This window comes from Vigna radiata, unplaced genomic scaffold (assembly GCF_000741045.1).
Source record: "Vigna radiata var. radiata cultivar VC1973A unplaced genomic scaffold, Vradiata_ver6 scaffold_51, whole genome shotgun sequence".
Lineage (NCBI taxonomy): Eukaryota > Viridiplantae > Streptophyta > Magnoliopsida > Fabales > Fabaceae > Vigna > Vigna radiata.
Genome location: NW_014542732.1, coordinates 1,459,948 through 1,470,418, shown reverse-complemented (window position 1 = coordinate 1,470,418; position 10,471 = coordinate 1,459,948). Strand labels below are relative to the sequence as shown.

Genomic DNA, 10,471 nt, shown 5'->3' with positions numbered 1-10,471 from the left:
TGGACGTAGATTCTGTTGAATCGAACCAGTATAAAAATACTCGTGTGAATTTTTCTTATCCCTACACTTATTTTACTTATCACACATCAATTGTTTGGCTAATTTTCTGAAAGAAAATTACTTTGATAAAAAAGGGCAAAATCGTTTCAACTGTGACCTAATACGCTTTACGCTCTCTGTGTTTTTAATCCGCTGCGCTAAACTCTTAGAAAATTACCCCTTCCGATACCAACATATAGATGATTACTCTAGATACACCAAAGTTTACTTAATCAAACATAAAAATGAAATTTTTGATGTGTTTCTAACCTATAAAGCAGAAGTAGAAAATCAATTAAATAAGAAAATTAAGTGGATTAATTAAATTTTTAAAAATTATAAAATCCAGAAAAGAGATTAAGTAAATAAGTTTAAGATACATTATGTTTAGTAACTTTCAATACATTTTAATTAATAAAATTTAATCTTTTTCTAAATGAAATTTTTAAGGAAAAAAAAATTAGATATATGTCTTTTTCTTAAAAAAAGAAAATAGATACATGTTATATGTTATGATGCTCTCCAATGAAATTTATGGTTTGAGACAAATATAATGTGATAACATTTTATAAAATTCTTTTATTACAAAAATTACCAAAATAATAATTGAAGTGTAACTGGTTAATAGTAAAATAAAACACACTTAAATTACTTCTTTTAAGTTTCGTCCAATTTTAAACTGCATTTCTGAAAGAAAATGGTCCACTCTCTCCTTAATGTAACGACCCCGTGGTACAATATATTTAATAGTGAGAGAATAGATAAAAAAAAAAAAAAAATCAAAGGTGAGAAAGTAAAAATAGAAAAATAAAATTCAAAGAGGCAGATATTTGCAGAGGAAAGAGAAGCCAAGCGAAGCTCATTTTCTTTCTCTGGCAGCTTAGACATAGCACAATCACAAGCTCCACTCTAGGGTTTCGCTCTTTACTTTCTCTTCATCACTAACTCGTGAGTCTTCTCTCAACCTTACTATGCTTTCACCTTTCCGCTTCTTATTTTGGGTTTAAATCGTCTCCTGTAATTTCAATTTGGAACTTTCTTGAAACCTAATTTATGTTGTTTTTCTCTGTTTTTCGAGCCTCAGTGCTTGAATTTGAATGTGGGATATTCGATCATATTTTTCTCTTCTTTTTTATGTACGTTAGTGTTAATAGTGATACCAATGTCGTTTACGCGAAAACTACCGGTTAGTAAAACAGAAACGGAAGCTAGAAAATGGAATTGTACTTGCGTAGCCTTTATTTAATATGAAGTATGATACCAGCCAGATAAATAAGTATTGCCATTTAGAGAAAAATCACTAGGAAGGAGAGGAAATACATAGGAGAGTACTAATGATAACTAGAGCTGTCAATTTAATTTGGAACCCCAAGGCTTCTTGGCCCACGTTTCAGGGGCTTTTTAAAAGCCTCTGGCCCCAAAAACCCTATGAAAGGGATTGATATTGGGTTAGGGCCGGGTCATCCCCTTGACCCCAAACAACTAATTTCTCACACTGCAGCACCCTCACAGACTCGTTTTTCTGGCATCATTTTCTCCACATCTCTCAGGAACTTTCTTTCCAAATCATTCTCTTACAAGCACAAACCTACTTCAATCTCTAAAATCCCAAATTCAAATGCAGAGAACACTCCCCTACCGATGCCAACATCTTGAACAACCATGACCAATCGTTGCCTTCTACACTCAAGCAATCACTCTAAAAAACCTCAACTTCTAACCTCCACCAATCGAAACCTCTTTTGAATTACACCCTCCATTGAAGGTAAGTATAATTTTTCTTTTTTTTTTTTGAGCTTAGCTTTTAAATGTTGAAGTTGTAATTTGTGAGTATGAAGATAGATAATATGTTCAAACGGAATGTGATTGCTGATTTTGATAGTGAGTTGGATTAAATGATTACTAACTATAATTTTGAAGTATGTGTAAAATGTATGTTGTGAACACTGTTTGTCCAGTTGTTGACCGTGAGTAGAAATGTTAAAACTCTCGAAATTTTGTTGTGTATAGAGAGTAATGTTAACTTGTGAAATGATGAATATTGTAGGAAGATAGTAAGATATTGGTCTAAAACAAAAAATAACATAGAGGTAGTAATTTGTGGTTACCTAATTACTTTCCAGACTTTGAATTATATGTGATTCTGGAACCTTGTGATGCAATATATGCTTGGTCTGTTAGGAACGTGCTATTTTGAATTAAGAATAAACCTGTATGCAATTGAATGCCTACTCTGATCTGTCAATACTCTGTTTGGGGATATTTTATAAATTGTTTGTGTTTCACGTGGTTAAGTAGGTCTGATGTGCATTTATAGATGAATGGGCATGTGTTTAGAGTTAAATAGGAATGATTGTATGGACTGAAATAGGTTAAATCGAATCTGGTTAGGTTATAGATGAACATGATAGTGCAGGAACCACATTATTCTTACTCTGTCCTACTCTGTGTTAACTAATTAACAGGTGTATTAGGTAAGTGTGGAGTTCAGTTCATGATAAATCAGGTTTAACAGGGGTTTGGTTAAATCCAATAGTGTTGTTTTGTAAATTAGGATAAAACTGAATAAAGTCTTATAATGAAATAATAAGGGCTGGTGGGCTAGAATCGGCTGAGGTTAAGTACTTGGTGTTAAGAAGCATGTTGGGGTGTTTGTTTACAATTGTGTTGTTATGGGATGGTCTGGTGAGATGCTTCTAGATTGACTCAGTTCAAAATTTGCTGGTATCTACAATCTGACTTAGCTTTTAGGGGTGCTTCCTAGTTCATTCATCTCATTTACTAAGCTAATTGTCTCAGAATGCGAGTTTCTACTTTTAACATCCTAAAATTTGGATGCGTTTCTGCCTTTGATGATCCACAATTTTTATTTGCTTTCAACATTACTTAGTAGGCTTACACGGATATGATCCCACCCCATTCCTTGTATAGGGCCTATTCGTTCTAAAATAAGAGAATTCTTTCTTTCATTTCTATTTTTTACTTTTCGTGAGTGTTCTTAGTTAGGTTCCAAACACAGGAACCTAACACTAACACTATGATAACATTCATAGACATAGTATAACAAAACATAAAGTTGTTGAAATTCACTTGGTTGATTTTTCAATCAACAGTCTACCAGTGTAGTAGCACTTTTGTCTCTAGCGTGTAACCCTCGTTCTTAAGGAGTTGGATTTGTATATTTTAAGTTTTAAAAATTAATGCCACACATAGTTCATCAATCTTGCTTTAACTTGATGACTGAGAAAGAATGTTAGCAGAGATTGCATTCAAAAGCTTGACCATACCTGAAGCAGAGAAAAAGAACTTTCTCCAATAGCGATGGATAAATGAAGTTGGAATGAGAAGAAAGGAAAGCAAAGGGGAATAACAATAAGTGGTTCTCTTATAGGGGAATCACCCACAACCATTAAAGCAACAACATCAATAAAGACAAGGTAGGCACCATTAGTGTATTTAACCTCCATATGAGTATCTTGCCACTCTCCATACACAATTAAAATAACTTGAAAATGGTAGAGAATACAAGGAGTGAAGGAATATCTATGGATGTCATTGTTGAAAGTTAATAAAACGTACATCAGAAAAAGAACTAGTTAGCTTCATAATCACAATTACCTCAATATTACTTAAATATGCTATTTAACTCTGAATTAAATTTCTTGTTTCCGATAAAAAATTAAATGGTTTCCATAATCTAGTCTTGTATTATAAATTATAAACAAGGATACATTACTTAGATAACAAGTCTCTCTCATTCTCCCCTTTGAATAAGACATTTTTGATATTATCTATAAAGTAAACTTCATTAGCTTTTATAAAGAAAATGTCAATAAATAAAAATAGCATTGCAATTGTAAGAGTAAACTATTCACAATATTGCAAAAATAGCGGAACATGAAATAAAAGCTTACATTATCATCTCAGGAGCATCCCAATGAAACGGCTTCACATACTAAATATATTAAGAATTGAATAAAACTGAAAGCAGAAACACTTTAAATTGCTACTCATATATGAAAAAGAACAAAACCGATAAAATCTAAGATCTGAAGCTATAATATTCAAATGAGAAAACACAATTACTCAGAAATGGTCTTTAAAAACAGAGCCGATAGCTTCACTGAGAAAATGAATCAAAACCAAAGATGACGAACAAGCACACTGCGGATCAGGTCGGTTCGGTTCAACAAGTAGCTTGACCTGAAAACCGATTCAACGACGCTTAACAGGACTAAACCGAAAATCTCAACAAGTGTAAACAACTCTAGCACGAGTAATGGAAAAGCTACGAGTCAAAAGAGATAATTAAAAATTATTAACTTAAATTATCATTGGACCAGACTTTACACAGAACTTTTAAAATAAATAAACATTTCCATGAATTATAATTAATTTAATGATAAGCGAATTTGAGTGTTTTTATGAGTTCTTAAAGGTTTTTAGAAAAAAACATCAAAAGAAAAAAAACTAATATTTTCATAAATTAAAATATGTTTATAAATTTAATTTATAAAAATAATTTTATATAAAACACATCGTTTCTATTTTGGGTTAAATATGTTTTTAGTCCTTAATTATAAAACGTTTTTGGATTTAGTTCCTTTTTCAAACTTTGATTCATTTTCATCCTTCTCCTTAATTAAATTGTAACTTTTAATCCTTGAAAATCAATAGTGTTAAATTTTCAGTGAGTTGGCTAACGGTGTGTTATGTTTCATGCTATGTGTACACAAAGTGTTTTGTTTGATGCTCAAATTCCCAACTATCCCAATCTTCCCTCCAAGTTACTCTGTCTCCTTCACGATCTCACTCTGCATGTATGTTCCTCTCTTTCTCTTTCCCATATCTTCACTTCCCCCTTCATTAATTTCTCCATTTTCATGCTAATCCTGAAAATCCATGATCAATAGAGATAAATTTTAGATGAAACACATAACTTGTCTAGAGCATTATCACCTGGTCAAGTTCTAGAAATACCTCCTATGCTCCAATATCACTGTTTGAAGCTAATTCTATATCTGATCAGATCACAAAGAAATGGTTTTTCATATTTAAATGCAATTTAGGGTTTACCTATAGTAGGGTTTTTAATTGTGAAGGTTTTCTAATTCAATTGCATATTCTTTTGACAAACACAAGGTTTTTCAAATTCATGTGCCATGGAGGTTCGTGATAGGTGACATAGTGAATTCTATGGTAGTGCGAGGGAGAAGAAAGGTTTTGTGATGGTTGGCCAAGGCGACGCTTATGGCTAAGGTTTGAGTCGTGAAAATGATTGATGAACAACGACATTGGTTTTGATTTTTGTTTTTGGATCTGTGTTTGATAGGCAACCATGGGGTTAGGGTTCATGATGAAGGCAATGGAGATGAAGGATGCGCTCGAAGAGCTTCGCAACTTTGAGTGGCGATTTTGCGTGTTTTTGGTTTGTTGCAGGTGTGAAGAAGAGGCTCGCGAATCATGGCAATGGAGGGTTGTGGTTTTGCATTCTATGGATTTTGTGTTTTCTGTTTGCAGTGTTGACCGTGATGGTTGATGGCGGCAATGGTTGATGGCGGCAATGGAGTGCTTATTCCCTTTTGTGAGCTGCTTGTGATTGGCGATGGATAAGATCGTGATGCGATTTGGGTTGCAATCGCAAATAGGGTTCTTCGATTTTTGGATTTCTCTGCTTCTTGGTTGCTTCTAATTTGTGATTTTGTGCTCTCTACAAGTTTTGGTGATGGCTGATGGGGGAGATCACGACCATGTTGTCTCGCGGGTTGCTTTCTCTGTGTTGATGCGAAGAAGTTGATGAAGTTGATTGAGGTAAAAAAAAAAGAAGCTCTTTGTACACATGATATGAAATGTCGGCACACCATTAGTCAACTCACTGAAAATTTAATGTCGATGTTTTCGAGGACTAAAAATGATAGTTTCATTAAGGAGAAGGATGAAAATGCACCAAAGTTTAAAAGAGAGACTAAACTCAAAAACGCTTGATAGATAAGGGACTAAAACATATTTAACCTTTTTATTTTTAACTAATTGCATGTAGACCTGTCAAATAAGTCTACATCATAGGATTTGGCCTTAGCCCACATGGGTTGAGGTAAAAAAAGCTCACAGGACCAACAACTTTTTTTATTATAAAAGCCTACAGGACCAAATATTCCCAAGTCCTATGGGTTAGGGCTGACTCATGAGCCCTCCTTTTTAGCATGAAAAAAATATAAGCTCATTTAAATACAACTATTGAAATGTTAATATATTGAAAACTAAGTTAAAGTGAATGCAAAGTATCAAATACAAATTCACTCTTACCTATGATCCATTCTGGTGGAATTCACATTGCATGTACAATTAATTCATTCCTAGAAGAAACTAATGAATGTAATCCTTATCATGATAACAAGAATCAGATCAATATTACAGTGACAAATGAAATATACACAACAAGATAATAAAACTAAAATGTTTCAATCAATTGATGGCTATTTTTTGTTAGATGGCTTAGCCAATATGATAATGGAATAGCTTCAAGCAGGTTCATCACCTTGAAGTCTTCAAAACTTGTATTCAAGGCTTCTTCCAGTGAAGAAAATGCAGCTTGAATCTGTTAGAAATTTATTACTCTCAATTTTATAGGTTCCTGGACATTGAACCTAATCAAGAACTTACTTCTTGACACAGAACAACACAAGGTATGAATGAAACGCATTATTATTCACCAAACAAATGTCTGTACACAAAGAACTAGAGGCTTAGCCCTCTCCACAGGTCAGTACCTGTTTAACAATTAAACACCCAAAAGTCCTCTCCTCACTAACTACTCATCTATTTATAATTGCCTCTCCCCCCTCTCCTTAACTGCTGAAGGTAGTTAAGTGACAACTGTTAGTTAGTTATTCCTCTTTCTTCTCTCATACACTATCCACCTCTGCCTATTCTTTTCAGGTCTATCACAATTAGTATACATATACATATATATATATAAAGATAAATCACAGAACTGTTTGTTGGCAGGACTAATGAATTCACTTAACTACAAAGTATGTTGTTCTTGTTGGTGTCTATTCAGCATGGATAATAAGGAACTAATCCAGGATCGGTCGAATCACTCCCGTTCGGAGCATCTTGGTGACTTGCTGTTCGATCTCGCCCTTCATCGTGTGTGGGTACTGATAGGGCCTTATGTTAACGGGATCTATTCCCTCCTTTAGTGCTATCTGATGCACCCTCCCTGTTCAGGCGGTAGCCCAGTGGGCTCAGCAAAACCCTGGCTATATCGGCCTAATACCTGTTCCATCTCTTCCTTCTGTTTCTCCGTAAGGCCTTTGCAATTCTGAATCTTTTTCTGGGTCACCAACGAACCCAATAAGCAAGTTTCCACGTCATCTATTTTTGATAGTCCTGGGTCCCACAATTTTCCTTTCTAACATGGGGTCACCTTTGATTGTTATCTTCCCCTCCCCTTGTCGGTACACCATAGTTGACGTCCCCCAATCCACTATCACCTTCCCCAATTTTCTCAACCACTCTACCTCTAGAATTAACTCCACTCCTCCTAACTTGAACAAATAAAACCGTTCAACAATCTTTGCTTCTCCTACCTTCAATGCCACCCGTTCACAACACCCACTGATCTTCTTCCTTTGTCCGTCCCCCAAGCTCACTAAGATAAGGCTGGGTGTCCACCACCTTCAACTTCAATTCCTCCGCCACCCTGCGACTGATGAAGTTGTGGCTCACGCTACTGTCGATCAACACTAACACCTCTCACCAGCCTATCCGTCCCATGACTTAATCGTTTTGGGAGAAGATAGGCCCCCGCTGACAGTGTCGACAACTCCATTTGGACTAGGTTCAGCTTAGGTCTGCCTTCTCCATCTTCTTCCTCCTTTTCGGCCATGATCAACATCCGAAATCCCCTCTCTGGGCATTGATGGCTGGGCTGAAAGGTCCTCCGCACCGGAAACACCTCCCCTCCTCCCTCCTTTTCACATACTCCGAATATGGCAGGTTATGAGTGTTTTGTTCCCTCCCGTCGCCGTTCGTCCTCAAGTTGTTGCCGCCTTGGGTGGCTTCTCTCCTCATGGATCCTACACTCTCCGCAGTTTCCCCTATACTCGGTGTGTCTCGTGGGGTTTCTACTTGCGTCACGATCCCCACCGTTCGCCCCCAAGAGCTGTGGTTTTTGGTCGCATGTCCCACTCCAGTTCTCGAGCCCTTACATAATTTCTCCACTTCACGCGCCAACCGCATGGTCGTCATCAGGTCCCGTGGGTCGTGCAGTCGGACATGGTCGACCACCTCCTCCTGGAGTCCCGCCATGAAGTACCCCAGAATCTGTTCCTCTGGAACCTTGGATGTCTATCCCACAAGCATCTCGAATTCCCTGACATACTCCTTTACTGTTCCGGCTTGCTTGATGGTTGACAGCCTCTCGTAAACGGTTCCTCTCGTTCCTCCTCCGAATTGAACTCCCAAGGCTCTCTTCAAACCTTTCCAAGAATGGTTCTTGGTTTTCTCCCTCCAAAACCTAAACCAATTTCCCGCATATCCCTCCATGCTAATGAAAACCAACTGTAACTTCTCCTCCTCTTCCACCTTCTGCACCTCGAAAAACTTCTCCGCTCGACTGATCCAGTTCCACGGTTTGCCTCCTTTGAATACGGGAAGCTCCACCTACTTCAGCCAATTAATCATCTCGTCCGAACGGCCTACTCCTCCTCGTCCTCTATCCCTTTCTGGTCCTTCTTCGTTATCATTTACGGAGGATTTGCTTCTCTCCTGGCGCGGCCCGTGTAGGTCGTGCTTACGATATCCCAGAATTTTCAAGATCGCTTGGATATCTTGGCGCATCGCCTCGCAGTTCTGCCTCATCGCTCCTGTTTCATGCCGCAAGAATACCGTATCAGCCTTTGTCTCTGCTATTGCGATCTCCACCGCCTCTACTTGCCCTTTTACTGCCGACACTCTACCCTTCATCACGTGCGTCCTTCACTCCTTTGATTGGGGGATCTAGTAGGTCAGACCAATTGATAGGTTTTTAGACAGTGAACCTAATCAAGAACTTACTTCTTGGCATAAAACAACACAAGGTATGAATGAAACGTATTATTATTCACCAAAAGAATGTCTGTACACAAAGAACTAGAGGCTTAACCCTCTCCACAGGTCAGTACCTGTTTTACAATCAATCGTAATGAGAATACTAAACAAATCTTGAACCATTATAGACAATATAACAAATTTTTTTTCTTTAGTCTTCCAATATCTAATCACATCAAAGTTTTCACCTTCATCATCTATTTTTGGTTCATCATCATCTATTTTTTTTTATGTACAACCAATATGCTATTAGCAATGCCTAACATCAACTTTTTGATAAGAAAAAAATTGTAATTACCAACATTATTTTTCTCTTATAATCTTAATAATTACATTATTGAAATCACTTATCATATTTTAACCTTTAACTACCATTTTTAATTAGCTGTTACAACTTTATTTACACTCTGGAAATCATTTAGCTTCTCCAAGAGCAATTTATCTTTTCAGTTTATTTACAACTTTATATATATATATATATATCACTCACAATTTATCCTTTCAGTTTATTTAATTTTTTTATACAATAATTTCTGCGCCAATAAAGATATAAGGATTTGTTATTCATAGAACTTGTCAACAGTATAAGCATTTCAGTTTAGTTAATTTATTTACACCATAATTTTTGTGTAAGTGAATATATTAAGATTTGTTATTCAGAAGTTTGTGTTTTTTTTACCTAATATAAAAAAGGAAAGGTTATTATGTTGAAATATAATTAAAAGTAAAATGGAAAAATAATTTGTATACATTACAAAATAATTCTTTATTATATATGCTTATAAATTTTAAATATATATTATTATAAATACTTACCTATTTGTTTATTAATTTAAACATTTGTATGCAATTATTTATGTAATATTTTTAAAATAAAAAATATAAAAAAAATTATTCTTTAGCCTATGCAGTTAGTTAAAATAGAAACGATTTTTTTATATAAAATAACTTTTATAAATTAATTTATAAACATTAATTTAATTTATGAAAATATTAGTTTTTTATTCTTTAATGTTTTTTCTTAAAAACCTTTAAGAAGAACATGTAAAATCTTTCAAATTCTTTTATCATTAAATTAACTATAATTCATGGGACCGTTTATTTATTTTAAAAGTTCTTTTGTAAAGTCTTGTCAAATGATAATATAAGTTAATAATTTTTCATTATCTCTTTTGGTTCGTAACTTTTCCATTACTAGTGCTAGAGTTCTTTACATTTGTTGAGATTTTCGGTTTGGTCTTACTTGAGAATTAAACTGTAAAATAATTCTAGAGGGCTTGATTGATCCCTCTCATAATCTTCTATTTATAATAATAAATTGATACAAGAGTACATG

The 10,471-nt window shown here is 35.2% G+C and overlaps 1 protein-coding gene across 16 annotated transcripts in view; it reads left to right on the top strand.

Annotated features, from left to right (window-relative positions):
• Window positions 1-831: 831 nt before the first annotated feature.
• LOC106780709 (GPI mannosyltransferase 1) overlaps window positions 832-10,471 on the top strand; it is a 22,571-nt gene continuing 12,931 nt past the window's right edge. For 3 of the 16 annotated variants that reach the window (XR_002666614.1, XM_022777073.1, XM_022777067.1), the window contains exons 1-2: window positions 832-987; window positions 5,182-5,850. The gene's annotated coding sequence lies outside the window, so the exon portion shown is untranslated. Of the gene's footprint in view, window positions 988-1,663; window positions 1,805-3,299; window positions 3,477-4,777; window positions 4,860-5,181; window positions 5,851-10,471 lie in introns of all 16 variants that reach the window. The other 13 variants (XM_022777069.1, XM_022777068.1, XM_022777070.1 and 10 more) reach the window with 13 other exon arrangements.